Source organism: Anser anser (assembly GCF_964211835.1).
Source record: "Anser anser genome assembly, chromosome: 1".
Lineage (NCBI taxonomy): Eukaryota > Metazoa > Chordata > Aves > Anseriformes > Anatidae > Anser > Anser anser.
Genome location: NC_139720.1, coordinates 87,713,616 through 87,734,095, shown reverse-complemented (window position 1 = coordinate 87,734,095; position 20,480 = coordinate 87,713,616). Strand labels below are relative to the sequence as shown.

The 20,480-nt window shown below is 44.9% G+C and overlaps 1 long non-coding RNA gene across 1 annotated transcript in view; it reads left to right on the top strand.

The window, feature by feature from the left end:
* The first annotated feature begins 229 nt into the window (after window positions 1-229).
* The window catches only part of LOC310900501, a 29,465-nt gene continuing 9,214 nt past the window's right edge, over window positions 230-20,480 (top strand). The window contains exons 1-2 of the long non-coding RNA XR_014585159.1: window positions 230-1,367; window positions 2,113-2,278. This is a non-coding gene — a long non-coding RNA (uncharacterized lncRNA). The remainder of the gene's footprint in view (window positions 1,368-2,112; window positions 2,279-20,480) is intronic.

Below are 20,480 nucleotides of genomic sequence, written 5' to 3'. Positions count from 1 at the left end.
GCGCCCACACTGCGCAGCCGCCAAGCCACGGCGCCGCCGCCTCGCTCTGCGCCTGCGCGAGCCTCCCTCCCCCTGCCCCCTCCCTTCTTCTCTCCCCCTCCCCCGTTGCTCTGCGCATGCGCGCGGCGCCCCGTCTCTCCTCACCCCCCCCTCCGTGTGCGCCCCCGCGCAGGCGCGCGGCCGCCGTCCCTTCACCTCCGGCCCTGGCGTCGTTAAGGCGTGAGCCGCCTTTCAGCTGACCCCCCCCCCGCCTCCCTTGTGCTGCCGCGAGTGGGTTGACCTGGTCTCCCTCCCGGGGGACGGGTTGACCTGATCTTCCTACCCCCCCCGGGGTGCTGAGGGGACGGAGGCTGCCGCCCGTTAACGGCCGGCGGGAGCTGTTGCCACCCGTTGGCCGTTTTGCCGCCCCAGGGAGCGGTTGGCCCGGTGTAGGGACGAAATGCAGGAGTCTTGGAATAAAAACTGTATGGAATAAAGGCTTTAGGCTGAGGAGGCGTTTCCGAAAGACCTGTCTGTGCAGGTGGCGGGGTGGAAATTAGTGGAACCACCTCCATGAGACAGGTGCGCCCCGAGCTCCTGGCGAAATTAATCCCCTATGAATAAAAAGGAATTGAATACAAGGAAAATGAAATAATAGCCGTCGGTCCTGCGTGTGAGTGGCAGTCTGTTACTCCATCAGAAAAGAGCAATTACACAAGGAAACCAGTCTCCAAGGAACCCCTCACAACACACCTCACAACGTGGGCACTGCCACGCTCACAGGGCGTATTTCACCAATGTGCATTTTGCCCTCTTCCACCTCAAATTTCACTAAACCCAAAGGAAAAAGGAATCAGGCTTTGTGCCCCCATCATTTAAGAAGCATAAACAACAAGAGGCTAGAGAGACACTCAAATCAAATCAGGTTTAGATTCAGAACTTCCAAATTCCAACAAGCAATAAGCCAAGCAGGCTGAGTGACAGAACTTTGCTGGCTCTTGACAGATCTGGCAGAGCAAAAATAAAACTTGCTAATATTCCTAGCCGTAATATTGCACCTCATATACGCTATCGCCAAGCTTTGTCACGTGCATTCATAAGAAGAGCAAACAGAAGGTGCGATAGTGTTCATTGAGGACCGGGTCTTAACGTTTTCCAAGGGTCATTAACTTCACCGGGTCAGAGTCCAAGCTGAATTTTCTGCTGGGGCTCAAGATGTCGTGGAATAAGATCAACCAGCAAGAATCCATTCTTGCGGGCTGTTGCTGAAGAAATTATGAACTGTATCAGAGGCGGTTGCTGGAATTTTTCATTGCAGGGAAGAGCCCAAAAGGAAAGGCTGAGGGAGGGACACAGCATGGTTTCTCTGGGAGATCCGAATCAAAGAGGTAATCTTGGCATTTTAATTTAAAATTAAGTTCCTCTGGCAATACTTTTTGTGGTTTTCCTTTTGTTTTATTTTTGTTTGTTTGTTTGTTTCTATTATAAAATAACCTCTCAATACTGCCGAAAGCAGGAATGGAAATGGACTGTGCTATGAAACAGCAAAACCCTTGCCCTAACGCTGTAATTCTACACTTGCACATTCATTAGATGATATTCCCTACCGGTAATTAAGCACTTTGTCATGCAGAAGATCTATGCTTAACTCACAGGAGTGAAAATGTAAACAAAGGCATATTGTCATGCCCTTCTTCCGCTCAGCCATGATCCTCCTGGGCCAGTTAATCCAGTTTTATGGCCAGGTTATACCAGCACTGCAGCACACAGTGGCTGCACTGTGCCAGATAAAGGTGTAGAGAAAGGGCCGGCTAGATTAAGCCTCTGCACAGCTCTAATCCTGCCTACGCCACTTATTCTCCCGTATCTTCCCATCTCACCCACAGACTCTTCTCAGTCCTGCACGCTGCTTCCGAGTCACCTGCAGGAGCTTCTCTTCAGGAGCGTTTGCTCCCAGTACCACATCTGGTTTAGTCCTTGCCCTCCCACAGCTTCTGCATGCTTAGCTAGAACCCACAGCCACCGAAAAAATGCTGTCTGAAAACAAATAGTTACTGGTTTTTCCAGTAGCTGCTAACCTGCTCTGTGTTTTCTAATTGGCTCTAAGGAGAACTTTGTTCTATTTGGCCACAGGTCTGCTCGCCCTCTCTGTTTGAAAGTGGCTCCGGGTCTCCATCTGCATCTTCTCCAGTTTGGTTCAAATGCATCTCTACCTGATGCCTTCCCCAACATGTCATACATCCATGTGTCTATATATCGAAGAAAGCTGGCAAATCATCTGTGATGAATTATCAGTCAGGTAAATTTCACCTCTATTTCAATTGTGAGTTACCTGCAAACAGCTTGTGATTTCTACAGACGTATTATTTGACGGTATTTGCCATAATGCCCAACCAGCGGCTTATTCATGGGCTAATTTCTGGAAATGTTTGAGACAACTAAACACAAAAATAATAAGAAGATTACTCCTATGAGAAGCTGAGCACTCCAGATTCATTTCACAGAAAGACTGAGGTGCAAAACTTGGAGTCGTTTGGCCACAGTGAGTCTGCAGTTACGCACATGCTTACATGCTTTGCTGAAGCAGGGCCTGAAGCGGTGAGCATCTTGCAGGACACCCTGTTTCTGTTTTCTGACTGGAGTTGTCTGCTCCATAAAATGATTTCCTTCAGGGATTTTGCTTTAGAAATACTTCCTGGCAGTGAAAAACAATACAGCGTTCAAAATTAATACACCTGCAAAGGGAAGAAATAGTATTTCGGGATCTTTTAAAGCTCAGCAATAAATCAGTGTCTGTTGTTTTGATTTTGATTCAGATATCTCCTAATTCATAGCCCTTCTTGGCCTGCTCTACTTGTGCCTATAACCCCAGATTTTCCATGATGGCTATATTGCCTCCTCAATTGCAAATCTCCTGCCAGAATTAATTCAGTACTGTTTCAGAGACAAATATATATATATTTTTATTAAGGTGTGGATGCAGGGGACAAAAGAAAGACAGATTAAGGTGGGGAGACAGGGACAAAAGAATCCTACGATTTAAGCAGAAAGCAGACTGGGAAGGAAAGGAGCCTTTTCACCACACAGCTCTAATGCATAGAGAAATTAAGAACAAACTTATCTGCTCTGCTCCAGCTCCACTACACCACTCCAATCTGAATCCCTGACGCTGCATTTCTCACACAATGTCCCTTCTCTCCATCATTTTTTCTTCACATCAGATTTCTCTCTTTCTCAAGGCGCTTCAGTTTCTAGAATGATGTTGGCTGCAGCTTTCTCTTCTGCTCTCCATGTTCCTTCTCTACACTGCAGCAGAGTCCTCTGCCTTAAAACAGCCTTTCTTTGCCCCACACGTGTTCAAGCATACCTACCCCAAACCTCCCCATTCCTTTCGCTTCCAGACGTCTCAGATTGTCTCACCTTCAATTAAACCTGTCTGCATGCCTCTTTTTACCGCTTTTTGTGTGTAATACACATCCTTACAGAGAGCCGACAGCCTCTCTGCTGCAGTCTCTCTTGCAGTTACAGAGGACACAGTCTCACTTTTAACACAATGCAGAGACATACAGCAAAAGGCAGCCTGTGTCTCAAAAAGCCTGCAATTTGGAGAGATGGCAAGCAGAGAATGAGGGAAAAATAGGATCAGTAGCTCCTTAGTTGAGAAGGAGAATGCAGAGATCACGCACGGTTTCTCCGTTGTCACAGCACAGACACTGGTGGGACTGGGACCTCAGCCAAGGTGCACTTGGGGCTATGTGGTGCAGTCCTTCCACCACAAAGCTGTTGGCCTTTCTCCCCTGTGTTGCTCCCCGTCCCCGTCCTGTTCCTCAGCACGGAGGGGAGAGTCCCACCAGTCTCTGCCCGCTCCTGTGTGATGAGCATCAAGAGCAGCAGAGGGGTGTGGACTGTCCATTGCACGTGCAGGCTCTCATTTTCCCCTGCGCACTCCTCAGGCTTCCTCCGAGCAAACTGCTTTCTAGCTATGTTTCTGTCCTTCTTTTGTTGCCTCTGGATTGGAGAAAGGATGACTCCGAATCTCTCACTGCTGAGAGCTGTGGCTGGTCCTGTGAACCTCCCAGCTAATGAAACTAGCAGAGAAGTTGTGGTATCTCATAAACCTCTGCCCCTCCCAGGTGCTAGCTAACTGCTTTTTTGGAGAGAAGAATTGGGGCACAGACAAAAAGAAACGTGGTTTTCATTTTCATATTAAAAAAAAATAATAATTCAGAACCTTCACACATCCTCAGGAAAGGGAGAGGTAATCACTAGGAGGTCACTTATCTTTTCAGGTGGGTTTTTCAATCCGTTTCTCCCACTCTGCTGCTTTGGCTGCATTTACTTTCTCTGGCTTGATTTTTTTATGCATTTCAGTGTCTGACATCAATGCAGCCTCTGAGTGCCCTCCAGTTTCCATCAATTACATCTTACAAATCACCAACTCCGAAGGTTCAGGAAATTATCACTGTGCCTTTTTATCAACGCTAGACCAGGGCAGGGGATCCAGGAGCATGTCCTCAGCCACCTGTGTGGCAGGGCAGCACAAGAGGAGCCCCCGTCTCTCCCTGCTCTGCAGTGACGGAAGGACCCTATTCAGCTTGCTGAGATCCACAACTTGTCCCTCTGCCCGCAGAGGGACAGGGATGGGGTCCTGCAGCTTGATTCAGAGCTCCTGGGGAGTGGGATTTTCATTTGCCCGATCCACGCTGCTGCTCAAAACCGCCACGCTTTTCAGTGCTTTTTTCTGCCCCCCCACCTCACTGCGAAGGAGCACTTGAAAATTTTTCAAGTTTTTAATTAACCCTTGGGAAGTGCTCAGAGATCACAGTGATATATTAGCAAGGCTGCAGCCTGGCAGACCCCATATAGAAGTGATACCATGTCAGAAGGAGGTGTGGTTCTCTCCCTGATAGAATAATAGGACCAAAATCTGAAATGTTTTATGAACAGATAGGCCAAACCTTTACTATGCTAAGTTAGACAGAGGGGAGTTTAGAAACTTTGTATGTGTAAATAGTGACCCGGGCCTGGAGGATGTGTCTGAAAAGATCAGGTGAGGAACTCATGGTATGCATATGCCCTTGGACGTGTAAATGACTTAGCTTAGTATGCATGCCTGAGTTGGCTATTGACGACCAGACCACCGGAAGACCCCGAAAGACCACCATTAGAAACGTGAATAGTCAGGGGTATTTACATACTTTAATGAGTTCCGGGAAATAGTGTGAATAAGTGAATTATTTCGTGGAAACCCAATGAATACGTATGGTTTGATTGTATATAATCCCTGTAGCTTGAACAATTCCGCACACACACTAGGTACAGTGATCCCCTGTGCGTCCGGCGCCGCAATTAAAGAATGCCTGCTTTCTAAAACTCTGAAGTGAGAGTTTCTTTGACCGACTTTTACAGTAACGGAAGGACAAACTGCATGTTGCACCTCTATGAAAAAGTGGGCTGCACTTGTTCCAGCCAGCCCCAGAGCGCGCTTTCTGCAGCAGCCCTCGGGAATGCTTTGGTGCTGCTTACACGAGGAACCAAATTGTTTTTGACCTCAGCGAAGAGGGGGCCAAGAGGGATGCATCTGACACCTTTTAGCAACCACAAGGTTTTCTGTCGAATAGACACAGCCCGCGAGACAAACACACAGCTGGAGTTGGGGTGCTTTTGAAAACATTGTCTTTATTCTCTACCTCCCTTTCTTCCAGGACAGGCGCTTTGCTTATTCCCTCTTCAGAAAGGACTTTTCTGGCACACAGCCTAGCCTGGCTGGAGATTAGGGATTCTCTCTGCCCCTTCATCCTTGAATATTTCCTTTTAATTTCACAGTTTAAATTCCAGTTGTGTAATTATATTCTGCCTACCCCAAATTCCTCTGTAATTTCAATTGGACACGGTGTCCTTCACTCTCTAGTCTGAACTCTCGCAGTGCTGTGGGGCACTGTTAAAAGGCTGCCACGCTCCGCTCTGGTCCCATTTCACGTATATGGAGAAAGAGAATGGACCTAGATCCCTTTGAACTGAAACTGCTGCTCCATATAGGCGAGACAGGGCTTGCTGTAGAGTGACAAGGCAGTCTTACCCCGTGGCAATACATCGGGTGTTTTTCACAATGCCTCAGTCTGAACAAATTTTTGGAGTAAAAGTCTGTCTGGAGGTATTTCTCCCCCACAACGCATACCCTTTGATCTCAAATAAAGCTGTACGGGGACCCCCCAAAACACTACTTTGCTGAATTTATGTGGCCTGAGAGTACCTGCTTACACCATTTAACACGGCAGAAATGCCATAGTGAATTAATTTAGGTTCAGGGAGCTGTGTAGCAACAAAAGGGTAGGCAGCACAGATGCCTAATTCAGTAAAACACTTTCCAAAGCGGGCAAATCCCAAGCATTTTATGACCCAACCCCAATATCTCTTGCAGATTTTGCTCTGCCAGCATTTTCCCTCACTCCCAACCCTGGTGCAAACATCCCGATTTGTTTCATCACGGCGTTTTACATCAATGTGAAAATATTTCTGCTCCTCCTGTCTCCTCTTGCTTTCCTCTTCCCTCCTTACTGTGGCATAGCTGCTTTGTCGGTGTGCCCGCATGCTGCCCTTCAGGTATCAGAGAGATTCACCCTGCATATTTCCACCGCCTCCTGCTGTGGTCTTCTGTGGAAGCTCGTGGGGAAGAGGGAGAAGGGGAGGCAGCTTGTTTTGATGGGAGAATCCTCCTCGATCAGTCTGTCTGCCTTTGGAACAAACTTCCTCTCTAAGTACAAGTTCTGCGGCGGGCTCATGACAAGGAGCCGCTTACCTGCTTTAAAACCTTTATAGGCAGCTCAGCAAAATGCAGTGGGTTTACTGGAGAAACGGGAATTATTTCATGCAGGTCCTTGCTGGCAGTGCTGTATCTACATGAACCTCTGTCGCTTTGACTTTTGATGGGACTTCGGCTTCATATATACTGCAGATTTGGTCCTGCTCCCGAGGGAAGCCTTTACGCCTACTCCCATGGCAGCAGACCTGAGGCTGCTGTTTGTGTCTCTGGCAAGCAGCAGGTAGATCGGGTGAGATCAAGTAGACCATATTTCCATGTTTCCTTGGTTAGCTTATACTGTTAAAAGTGAGTTGTTGTTAGGAGGAAACAGAGCATGTAATAACTAGAGTTGGGTTTTGTTTGGCTTTGAGTCATAAATCTTAAAGGAAAGGAAAGAGCCATCACGTTCATCCCCAAGTTTGTCATACAATCAGCAAGGGGCAAGGCAGTAGTATGGGCAAGAAAATGAAACATGTGAAGGTACAAGTGCCAGCGGGGGGAAGTCACTGTTGCTTATTGTCAGTTTTGGTGTGACACAGAAAGTTCAGCTAATCCTCTTAGTTACAGAGACACACGGGTGGGGGGAGATTGTTATCTCAAGCAATTTGCTGGCTCTACTCCTTTTTTCCTTCGAGTTTCTTTTCGCCTAATTGAGCAGCATTTCTTCCCGGGACTGGTTTGCAATAATCCTGGGGCCTCATCAGGGAAAACGCTAACAAATATAGAAGGGAGGAGCAGCCTGAGTGGGGCAGCTATCACCACGAGTTTCTCTCTTTGGAAGGGCATCAGATTTGCCTCCAAGTGGTGAGGGTGAAAAATGAGATAAAGATTCGAAGCGGTACGGAGCATGTTGGTCAGAGCCAGCGATCACTAGGAGAGGTGTGTCTCGGTTCGAGCTGCAGGGACAGGTAATGAGCAGCACCCAGGAGCTGCAGGGTCTGAGGTGGAGCAGGGTGAAGGCTTCACAGGCGCCCATCACAAACGCGTGGGCTCCACTTTCGTTGCCAAAGGGAAGTGTCTGCGGTAAATCTAATCAAGAGTCAAAAGGTGAAGGAGAACAATAATAACCCCGGAGGTTTGTTTTTATTTATCCAGGAGATAAGGATTCAGCTACAGGCTTAGAATGAAAAAAAGCCGCCTTGTTCGGAGCAGACAATTATTCCACCCACGCTCTCTCATCATCAAGGTTTTAGTATTACAATACTAAGAGTATTTAAAAATTTCTCAGCCCGAGGGCCGGCAATGTTTGTGCAGGTGCTCTGCCAGTTGCCACAGGTGTCATTTTACAAAAGAACTGAATAATTACACGGTATAGTCCTGAAGATGGCAGCAGCTGGGAACCATTCTTCATCAGCTTCCCAACATTGTGATGCTGGAGCAGGGTTGGTGTTACCAGCAGGAGGACACATTTGAAAATCACAGCCTTAGCTCCTGAAGGGCTTCATTCATTTCCTGAAGGCTTGAGACTGTTTCCAGCACTGTGATCTTATGTCCCGGGAAAGTGAGAGCTCTGGTTCCCAAGCCCTAGTGACTCACCCTGGAAAAGTTGAAGACACTGCTGTCTTCAACCCGCCTTGCTGAGGTGCCGGAGGGAGTTAACTCAAAGAAGAGGTGGCTGGACAAACAATGTGTCCACTGCTAACCATTTCAGCTCATAGCCTGATGCACCAATGTAAACCACCACTGGTACCACTTTACTCCGATATCCTGGACCGAGAAATGCAGAAAGGAGTGATTTAATCCAGGATCATATCAACATATTTCACTGTGGAGAATAAAGAGTTTATTGCCCCCAGCTGGGGAGATGGGTTACCTTGCCAGCTAGGGCAGCTAAATCCAACAGACTGTTAGTCAGAGCTGTCAGACGGAGAGAAAGGGCCAGAGCAGACAGCACTCACCAAGCAGCTGTAAAACAAGTAGTGTAGTGCTTTTAAGAGAAAAGATGTTCTTCTGATGTCCTGCTTGCACAGGACAAGGAAATGGCAAGTTTGCTGTGTACATCACACCTTTCTGGTTTAGTGTGAGTTCGGCAGTCTCGCTCTAGCTGTGGTTACTGTGGGGCCTGGGACCACCTGTGGGCTCGCAGATCCGCAGGGTACCTGTCCGTGCCTGGATTTGGCCCAACCATGTTCCTGTGACACACACTCGGTGCCTGTGTGCTGGTTTCCAAACAAAGGAAACCTCAGGGGTGGATCAAACAAGAGTCACGGTGCATTACGCCAGGCTTTTGGCTCAGATGCTTGGAGGGTGAGGGCCGTGTGGTGTGTTTTGTGCCTTCAGGTCACTTTGGACAGAGCTTCTGAGACTCTACTGGATGCCTGCATAATGGTAATAACTGCATTTCCTTATTTCACGTAGATATTGTGAGAATAAATGCATTTAGCAGTCTAATTACAAGATGCTACAGAGATGAGGGCATCTTCAATACGTTTCTTTCAGTTCTTTTGTTTCTTTAAAGATATGGGTAAAAAGATTGTTTTGATCAACGCCAGAATTTGCTTTTCCAGCTTGTTCTAGTTTATGGTTAGGTTGTGCAGGGGAGCAGGGGCAGAAAGACGGCAACTTGCATCCATGCTTCATGTGTCCAGCATGCGTGATGACCTCCCTGGGAGCCTGCAGTGCTTCACACAGCGCAAGGGGCAAGGAAAGGGCAGGAACTGCTGCACTGAAGGATCCGTCCCTTCCTCATGCAGGTCTGCACAGCTAGCTAGTTGCATGCGGGAGTACACCATGCTCTTTAACCCTATCAGCGAGCATTTGGGTTTGTAATGCTGAAAACGCTTGGGAAAGTCACGTGTGTCTTAGCCACATGGATACGCTTCCTGAATCCTACTCTGTAGCAGCAGACTGCAATTCTGACAATGATGGAGCATTCATAGTTGCAGAGAGTGTAAAGCGATTATAAGCATATTAATTATACGCATAATGACTTTTTAAATTGTGTTTAATAAATACTTTAATAAATACCCTGTGTTTCAGATATACGACTGTTTTCTGTTAATCAGAAAACCAATGTCTAAAGCCGCTAGAAGAAAGAGACAGAATTGCCAGCTGAATATCATGAATGAAAAAACATTCACCACTGTGACCAGGGCCAACATATTTCCCAGTGGCAGCTCCCTGTCTTCCCCTAATTCCCTCCTCCCTTTCCCCTCCCTCCTCAGACGCACACGCAGGCACTATGGGAGGAATGACAGCTGTTCTTCATGGAATGACAGCCCAGGGATATTGCATCCTCCCTTAAAAAAAAAGAAAAAAACAGGCAAGGTACAGAATAAGGTCAGTGAAGGGAGACAAAGGGGTCTCCCAGAGATGGCAAAGGGTAATTTATTGACAGATGAGATAGACGTTACTACAGAAAAATATTAAATGGATTCTTTTCCCCTGTCTTTGGAAAGGAAAAAAAAAAAAAAAAGTGGGAAGGGTTAGGAAGGACAGATGCCAGAAATAGAGACAAATTTCCCAGGAGAGGAAGGAGAAATCCTGAAGGAAATTAGGATCATGACACAGAAAAAAAAATAATAATAATAAAAAAAAAGAAAAAAAAAGACCATCTGAAAAGCTAAGAAATTCTGCGTGGAAACAACAAAAAAGGGCAGTGGAGAAGGAACACCACCACTAACGGCGGCACCGCTTCAAAGGCACTGTGAAAGAAGGAAGTGCTGGTAAAACAGACCCTGATTAAAAGCCAGCGTTTGAAAAGGGCTGTCGGGAAATTGCAGAGCTGTGCACGCACCCGACGTCAGCCATGAGGAAGACTGCGGGAGCGCTAATCAAAGTGAGGCTGAGGGAGCATATGGAGCACAGAGATTTTATTAAGGACAGTCGTGAACCAGGGCTCGTATAATGGGAGCAGCCGAGCTCAGGAGATGGGAGGGAAGAAAAGGCCAGGTCTTCTGGTGCAATAAACCGGCGTAGCGCTGTCAACGTTGACAGTGTGTGAGTCCCCACTGCAAGGAAAAGATCTGAGTGGAAAGCTTAAACAGTGGGTGTTGTTATTGTAGTTTCTCTGGTCTAGAGTAGTAGATTTCCCCAAAATAAGTGTGCAGGAGAGGACAGGGAAAAAACACTGGACCAGTGTGCTCTAGTTGGGGTTCTCTAAATCCATGCTGCCCCTGCTTGAGACAGCAGGATACCAAGGACATGTGACATGAGAAGAACTTGTGATTTTCACCAGTCAGGGCCTGATGAACACCGGAGGAGTCACCAGGGAAAGTTTCCACCGAGATAAAAGCAACAGAACAAAAGAAATATGACGTAGAACAGATTTAACTTACATTCACAAGCAGGCTAGATTTAAGCCAAACAGTTTCTTATTCTGCTCTTCTGGCAAGGAACATGTTTTTTTTTATGGTGTGTAACTCAGTCCGTGTAGTAGTATAAGGGAATAGGAAGAGCCTTCACGTGTCCACTGCCATGTGCTGTGCCTATCCTGTCCTGTCGCTGCCCAAGTTGAAAAGTGGCAGAATTAGTACTAGAGCCTGGTTTTAAATGTTCTAGAGGGGGAGCACTCATCCCCGCCCTGCGGCTGCCACGCTCAGGGCTGAGGGAAATAGAAGGCAATCTACATTAGGCTTGGAGGTTTGGTACTCCAGAGGCATTAGCAGGCTTTTTGTGAAAACAGGACAAAGCAAAAAGAAAAGACTGAGTCAGCTCCAGTCTTACGGTGGAGTTTTACGCTGGTGCATCTGAGGGTTCACCCAAGGCAGAGTCCGGATGACTCCTTCATCGTGGAGACAGTGATTTGGGTGGCCAGTATGGTCACTAACACCATGCCCCCACCTCTACTAAAAGATTAATTTTCTGTCAAATCAACAAGCTGATCTGACATGCCCCATGCCCACGTCGCTGCTAGATGTGATGTCAGAGATACGACGTCTGCGTGCTGCCTGGAGGCTGGGGAGGGCACGGTGAGGGGGTGCCACTGCCGCTTCCTGACGTTATCCTGGATTAGTTCTAAACATGAGACTGCTTCTTTCCAGCCTGATCCCACAGCCCTGACCTCTACCTGAGGTTCTGACTCCAACCCTTTCCCACAGACAGGACACGGCCTGTGAGCAACAGCTGGCGGCAGGCGCTTTTCCCGCTCAGGATTCAGGCATCTCAGAAGATGGCAGATGGAGCTTTAACATGCCAGGAGAAGCTGAATCTGTGTCCGTGTGGACGCGGAAGGCTCTTTTCCTTCACCATCAGCTGTTCTGGGGTGCTGCTAGCGAGTCCCACATCAACTATTTCCCTTGGAATGGATTATTTCAGTGGTCTTTGGGCCAGAAAGATGAAGCGCGGCTTGGCGGTTGGCGGTCAGGAGCGCTCACATGGGAGGGGATAAGCCTGCACTAATGAACCCTTAACTCTCTCACATTGTATATTCTCTGGAAAAAGGCCTGGAACATATGTCTCCCCCTCTCCGGCGAACGCCTTAATCACTAGTTTAGAGTCACGCTTGTGCTCTCTTGAGGCCAGCGAGTATTTAATTGTGCCACATACAGCTGAGTGATTGCTCAGGGAGAATGACTTTGTTAGTGAGATGAATTTTCAATCCTTTGAACTTTTCCAACAGACTTCCTCTATTCTTGCACAACGTTGGGCTCAGCTTCTGGGTCTCAAATACTCTCAGATGCACCTCTTTCTCCCAGCCTGGGCCCATTTCGTTCATTTAATTTGTAGCTCTTTTAGGGTGAGAACATCTTGAATTGTGTTGTGTGCAATATTATTACAATGGAGCCCGGGTCCTGGTGAAAACCTCTGGATGCTAATGGAGGAACAGTACATAACAACATCCTTAGCTGTTACTCTGTCACATAGAAATGTCCAAAAGGATGCCGAGACATTAAAAGAGGTCGTAAAGGGGAAATATCTGGAAGTGCTGAGCATGGATATCAGGAAAAAAAAAGACCTTCCCCACAAAAGGGATAAGTCTGTCTGCATCAAGGCTAGAAATGGTCATCACGATAGGCAGAGGTGGCCCAGTTTTCTTCATGAAGAAGGTTTGTGGTTGTAAGGGTAAAGTTAACCGCTGGTTTAAAATGCTCATTTTCTGCGTGGCAAAGAAAGTAAAACATTTATTGAAAAAAGGGGGGAAAATGAGCTAGAAGCAAAAAAAAAAAACACCTGTTCCTGTTCCCCCATGTATAAAATGACGGGTATATTCCCTATTAACTTCAGCAACCAACACTGAAAAAAAAAATATTTGACATCTTCACATAAGAAATGCCACTCTGTCTTTGAAATTCAACATAAGTACTTTTTTCTTAATTGGACAAATTTTTTGGAAACATGGGTCTGACTTCTTGGAAATACTTTTGATGGTCTCTGCCTTTTTCTAATGCTTTTGTAGTGGAATAGCTATGATTTCCTTTTTGCAAAACAGAGACTATTTCACTGAAAATTTCTAGGAGAAAAATCATTTCCACTTAGCAATAGCATTAAAGCCCTTGAATTGGGCCACATTTTGCTGCCAATGCAGTTTCAGGGACACTTGGAAAATATTTTGAACAGCAGGGAGGAAAACTGATTACCAATACACAGTCTCTAAATGGTGTGAATACTATGGGTTATTTTCCCTTTGACTGTTTATGGCCTGTTTACAGTATAATCACACTGAATCAGGTCATAACACGGCTCTTTTTTTTTTTCTTTTCTTTTTTTTTCCTTTTTTTTTTTGAGTCAAAATAGAATCTAGCATCATTTTTTATTTACTGCAGCTCCCCCAAAGAGCTAAGGAATTTCCAGGTACTAAGCAAGGATGCTCTCTTCTCCAAGGCATTCATAACTGAAGGAGAGATGAGGAGAAAGGTGACTAGGAAGAATAATAGGCAAGTTATTCACAATTTCTATGCACTTGAAATAGCTACATTGTTGTCATCATGGCAGAAATGGAGTTATAAAGGGGACTTAGTTGTGGATAGAGGAGAGAGATTGCAGATGACGTGAGGGGTTATTTTATGGTATATAGCTGTCATCAGACCGAGCTGTGGACACATGTATGAGATCAGTCCAGAGAAATAATATTCCTATCACCCCATCCATACCAGGCAGTGGCACTGTGTTACGGGATTAGAAGAAAATACTTAGTTGTTTGAACTTGTAAATGGCAGCTTAAAAGGGTAACAGCTCTGTCGTGCTACAGATTGCCTGTTAGATTGTTCAAGTAAAAGCCTCACCCACGTATCTGCTCAGCAGAGAAAATCTGGCATGAGAAATGGCCAGCAATAAAATCCTGCATTTCTAGCATCCCTTGTAGCCAGTGGGGGGGAAATCTTTTAACTAGCACTGAGAAAGCCTGGGCATGGGTCACCCGAGGGAGCAGAAAATGCAAAGCTCTGCCAGAGGTCTACTTCTGGAAAGAATCGTCCCAGACACCTCTCCAGTGAGCCTATGGGAAAAATAATATTGCTCCCAGTGTTAAGAAGGATGAATACAAAAACAAACAAACAAACAAAAATGAACAGTTTACTAAGCTGATCCCTAGGATTTAGCAAAGGAGACGCTTTCCAAGAGACTGCTTTTTTTTTCTATTGTTTACAATATGATGCTATCTCACAATTGGGATTCCTTTTTGTTGTGAAGAAGAAATGAGCTTGAATGAGAAAATACACATTGGCTTAGATTATTTTACTAATAACCCTGCTATTTCTTTTTTTTTTTTTTTTTGTTTGAGACCCTGGCCCATCAGATAAGCTTTCAGCTCTACCTGGGGTATATGAGCAGCCATCCCTGTTCATACGAAGGGGATGAGGTCCTACAGAGGAATGCCTGGCTTTAGGTTCCTAAATCCTTTTCAGGCAGTAGAAAAACAACCTGTTTTTCATTGGTGTTCAATGTCTAGTAGCTCCCAATTACTCCAATACTCCTTTTTAGAAATGAATAATGAACTGCAGTGGAGGAAAAAGCTCCCTCAGAATGTAACAGAATAGTTTTCTCAGCACTACTCTAATACTTCTACAGCTGTAATAAAAAATATATATAAAAGGGGAAGTATTGATGAACACTAGCTTCAACCAAGAGCTGAATTTCCTAGTGCGCTCCAGGCTGAAATTTCTGAAAAGCAAAAATGCTCACTTGCAAGCTATCTCCACAGCCCAGGTCAGCAGGCAGCAATTAGTTTCTCAGCCACTCACTCTTCTTTCCATCTTCCTGATGGATATTTCATCTGAGTTTATGCTCTCCTCCCTTGCCTTCTCTTCACCTCTCTGCCTCTCTTTCCAATAAGGCTGTGATCTGTCACGGACTCTCAATGGACAAGACCTATACATCCCATCACAACACTGTCATGGGAAGTTGCATTAGACAGGCCAGGATGAAAAGCAGTTTGGAAGGGAGAGAAGCCGTCATGCTTCAGGGCAGAAACTTGAACTCTAACCAAGGCAGAGAGATGAAGGAGGGCTTTGGGCCAGGCGGGGAGAAAATTTGACTCAGGGCAGGTTATCCCATAATTGCCCACTTAAGCTTTCTTTATACCTTCTAAGATGCATCTGGTTCTGGCCAACATCAGAGAGAGAAGGGGTGGATTGCTGGTCTGATCCAGCAGGGGAATGAGTTTCTTCATTCTTTCTGCCGGTGCACTGAGTTTATAACACTTTCTGAAGCCACAATGAGATCCCTCTCCAAGCATGACCCTTGCTCTGCCAGTGATGGCCAAAATTCCTTCCCCTCACCCCGTCCTTCACACTTCCACCAGCAACACAGAGAGAAGCTGGTACAAAGCCGGGTCAAGATGATAAGAACAAAGCCTTGAAGACTGCTCTTAGATACCAGCTTTACTTCAACTGAGGGGGGAATTTTCAAAGAGGTGAACTCTTTCTGTCTCTCTCTCAGGCAGGAGTCTCCTGGGAAGAGAAGAAAACAGCTTTCATTTTAGCGAGTCATGATATTTATGGCCCTTTTATGAGTTTTGTTTGAAAATATAAAAGTAGATGGACTTAAATCTGTTTCAAAAGATAGGAGATGGGAAGGGGAGAGACAGAGCATGTGAAGGGCAGGTGGGTCGGAATCATCTGCCCACGTTCAAAAGAAAATCAAATACCTTCTTTGTTTTAATATGGACCCCTTCTGCCAGTCACGAGGATAATGTCTGACCTCTTCTTGCATAGGCCCTTTTATCCCTAATGACTTACAAATTTTATATGTCTACTACCGCCGACCAAGAACACTCACCTTGGGATGAATCGTGACAACTACTAAATTATGCAACTGCAGCACCATGCAACAGGTCAGGTCTGCTTGCTCCCAGGAAGCAGACTTTCAGATCACGTCTCCTGCAGAAGTGAGAGCTTTATACTGTATTCCTGAGGGGCAACTGTCAGCTTCTGCTTGCTCACATACCAGAGTCTCATGTGGGCTTTTATCCATCCTATTTGTGGTGTCTGTTCAGCAACTGAGGTTGCACCCTCTTGAGGGCCTCCTGCTTTTCATGTGTGGAATCTCCTCTGACCCTTTGCCTCTAGGCAATACTTTTGATCCAATTCACAGACTAAGGAGCACATGCCTTGCAAAATTATTGAGGGAGGCAAGTTTAAGTTGAAGAATTGGGTTTTGCGTTTGGTTTGGGACGTAGTTAGGCCTGTGGTCATTTTATCTGCTCTGTGAATGAACCTTCATAGCTTGTGGCAGCTAGTGAGAAATTTCTACACGCAAAATGTACAAAGTACATAATGTACAAATGTACATTAATTGGTAGTTTCATAAAGGCTGTCGTGGTTTCATAAAGCTCTCCTCCCAAACAAGGAGAAAGAGATGTTCTGCCAAACTAGCTGAAGGCCTTGGCCTGGATCTGCATTCAGTACAGACACATTACAAAGATCAAATTGTTAGGATGGTCCAGGAAGATGTGTGGAGTCACACAATGTTTAATACCAGATGGTGTGTGCTGCATCTTTCTTTGGTACGGTGCCCTGCAAGAATCAAATGCAGAGAACATGAACAGGTGAATATTTGAAGTTAGGCAGTACGTAACCTGAAGCATATAGCTGTCTGGTCAGTTGTAAACAGTCCTCACCACCACAGTTATTCTGCAATGTCATTCAGAAGTCCAAAAAGACTCTAAGACCGTGTGCTCTGGGTAGATCCTGTGGTAGTTGGGTGATGCTGTAAGAATGATCAGTTCCTTTAAATGTTTTTGTTTTCTGACTAGCATCACCTACGTCTTGGTTCAGTTTTACACCCGCACACATGCCCTTCTGAATGGAATCATTCTTCCTTTCATGGTTACTTGTTCAGAGTCCTTGGTAAGTTTGAATCAGGTTTTAAGATTTATTGATCTAGCCTTGTCCGTTTTGTGGTGTGTTCTTTGATTTAATTTAATGACCGTAAAGCATTCAGGCATGTTGGCATGAAGGGTGCACTGGAAAAAACTAAGTGATTGATTGATTGATTATGGAGAGACATTGTTCTCTCCACAGTTAACAATGAAGCTAGTTTTCCATTATACTCATTTGTGTCTTCCAGATCACAACTAAAAGTTAACCATTCTGTCTGAAATTTCCTAGGTATGAATCATCTGTGGGAACAGCTACATTTTTTGTGTCCATGCGAATTTTTGCAGATTGTCCATGCGAATTTTTTGTGTCCATTTTTTATCCATGCGAATAGAACCCCTTGAAACACAATTCATAGGGGAAGGTTCAAAGCACAGACAGGCTGTACCTTCTCCTAACCCTAAGGTGATTTTTGCACCACTACACCTAGATACTGAGCCATAGACATTCCAAAATCTTCTTTAACTTGTTGGTCCTGTGAAGGACTGAAACCATATTGTTACCTGCTTTTGTGACTCACAAATGATGTTTTCCCTTTGTGTCTGTGTGTGTATGTATACATGTGTGTGTGCGTGTGTGTGCACCCTTTGGTAGAGGAACAGCAGTCACAGAAAAACAGTGAGCTCAGAAGCTAGTAAAAGGTTGTAACAGAGGGATAGATGGAAGTGACATGAAATCAGCTCTTGAATACAATAAAATGTACCGAAGAGCAAAAGGCAGTCCTGAAGAAAAAAAAAAAAAGATACAATTCTTCCGTGTCCAAAAAATTTACATTCATAGGGTTAGGCAAAGTGAGAGGGTGTTCATTTAGGTTGATTATGCTTGTACTGGCAATGCTAGTTGCCTAATGAACAACCTCAGTACAACCTACTTTAAACCTCTCTCCACTTTTTACATGAAGAACAATATAACAAAACTTGTTGGCATTTAACTTATTACTCCCAGGCAAACAACTTAACGCCTTGGTGAGATGACTGGGGCAATTCACACACCATTCAGAGCTATGATCCCATCTCTCTAGAGAACTGTTTATTTGTTACACATCGTTCACATTTTTGAAGGTTCCTTCACAACTAAAACAGCCAGAAATTTAACACATTTTTACTTTTCTAAATGACAAGTGAAATTCCATAGAATAGGTAGGTAGCTCTCAAAGAGATTTTGCAGGAACATATGAGCATACAATTTCTGTTTCCAAGCCCTAAACCATATTAGTCCCATGCTTTCTGCATCTCTGCTGGCTTGTCTATAAATTTAGGAAGGTCATGGATACTATGTTTTCATGTTATAATGTATATATCCAATATATTCCAGCTAAATGCTTTAAGGAAAGGCAGACAATGCAACATAACCATGCCCAGCTAAAACTTTTTGTCTTATTAATTCAGCTAGCTCTCCACTACAGCTTACACTAATGTGTAAGCATTTCGCAAGGAGCTGTATAAAAAGAAAATGGTGCTAAACGCCTTTTAAAATCACCCAGTCTATACTAATGCCACATGCAATAAATCAAATTGCCCTGAAACTCCTAGAGTGGAGGGGGGAAAATGGGCCATGGCCCTACCCCTATCAGTACTACCATGAAGAATGCAGCTGATACATTTGGAATAATTCTTTCCGGCAACATTTCCACTCCTTCCAAACTTGCTTCTTCCACACTTGAATTCCCAACCTAGTGCAGATGTCATTTTATCATTTGAGTCCCACCGATGTCTGTCACCATTTCTCACAGTCCTCTTCCCATTTCCCACAAATTTATAGTTTCTGTAAATCCTACCATCTCCTTCCTTCCCAAACAGGTTGCCCCATAACCTTTCCCCCTAAATTTTTACACATCTAAACAAATGAATATTTTGCATTAGCCTCTTGGGCTTCCATACATATCTTGCTTTCTCCATCCACTGTAGATCTGCTCCTTAATTTGCCTATTGTCTTTACATCTCTTTTCTGATACTTCATATCTCCAAGCTCTCCGGCTTTCATCATTTCCTTACTTCTTACTTCTCTCGGACCAACATCAAATGTGTTTCTCTCTCTATCCCTCCTTAACTTCTTTGCTTCCCAAATACTTCCTACATTGTTCAAAGGACATTAGGGAAACAGAATACTATAAATGAGAGGCCAGGTGTGAAAAAATGCAGGACTTAATGAGACTAGGAGACTGAGCACTAAAATGGCAGATGAAGTTCAAGGTTAATAAAAGTAAGGCATTGCACATAAGAAAACTTAGCCTCAGATCAAAATTTGATCTCAGAGCTGACCATTGCCACCCTGCAACAAGATTTTGTGGATATAATAAATAGTTCCGTGAAAATGTCACCTTGGTGCTCAGTAATGGCCAAAAAACATGCAAAGTGTTAGGGGTTAATAGGGAAGGAACAAAGAGAAAAATAAAGAAGGCAATTATGCCACAGGATAAATCCCTGCTGCACCTGCACCATGAATACTGTGTGAGGACTTGGTCCCTCATCTCAAGTAAGATAAAGTAGAACTGGAAAGGGTTCAAAGGAGAGTGGTCAGGGTAATCAGAGACATAGACCAGCTCTCAAATGAGGAATGAGAAGCTCGATTAGGCTGAAAAACAGACAGCTAGGGATGGGTTGGATAGGGCGTAATGATGGAGGTGGGTAAGGTAAGGATGGGGCATAATGATAGAGGTGGGTAAAGTCTTGTGGAGCATGTAGGTACTAAACAGGGATTAGTATCTTGGCATTGAAGGAGGCTGGTGGGTGGCAAGTTCAGAACAGAAAGAAAAAAGCAGATGGTTTAGCATTCAGTGCATAGTAAGTACAGGACTTCTTGCCACGAGAGATCATGGAGGCTAACAGGTACAAGGCTATTAGGCTATAACTCAAAAATGATTAGGCGCCTCCATGGAAGGAAAATCTATCAAGGGCTATTAAATACAAAAATATCACATCTGGCTCAGGAAGTCCTTGAGTTGCAAATGATTGTAAGCTGGGCGATCATCCTGGGGAAATATCACTTATATCACTGCTCTTATATTCTTCCCTAGGTATTCACTGTTGGTCTCCACCAGACACAGGATATTGAGCCAGATGGACCTTTGGTCTGACCCCATATAGCCTTTCTGATGTTCCTGTGTTTATATTCTTAACTGACTGTATGGATGCTCCTTGCACTTTCACCTTCCACTATACAATGCCAAAAGAACCACACACACACACACAAAAACACCCTCCTGCCTACAGCAGCAAAGCAAGGCTGAGCAAAAATATCAGTCCTAGTGCATCTTTTCTGAAAAATTCTTCCCAGATAAATTTGGATACTTACCTACTCTTTTAGTCTAATGTTAGACCAGTGTCATTGCTGAAAAACCATTCCCTCTGCAGCTCTGGTCACCTGAAACAGTCTGTGCAGACCTCTCCTCTTTCAGTGATTCCCTACCTCCTTCTAAAGTCTCATCTTAAAACCTGACTTTC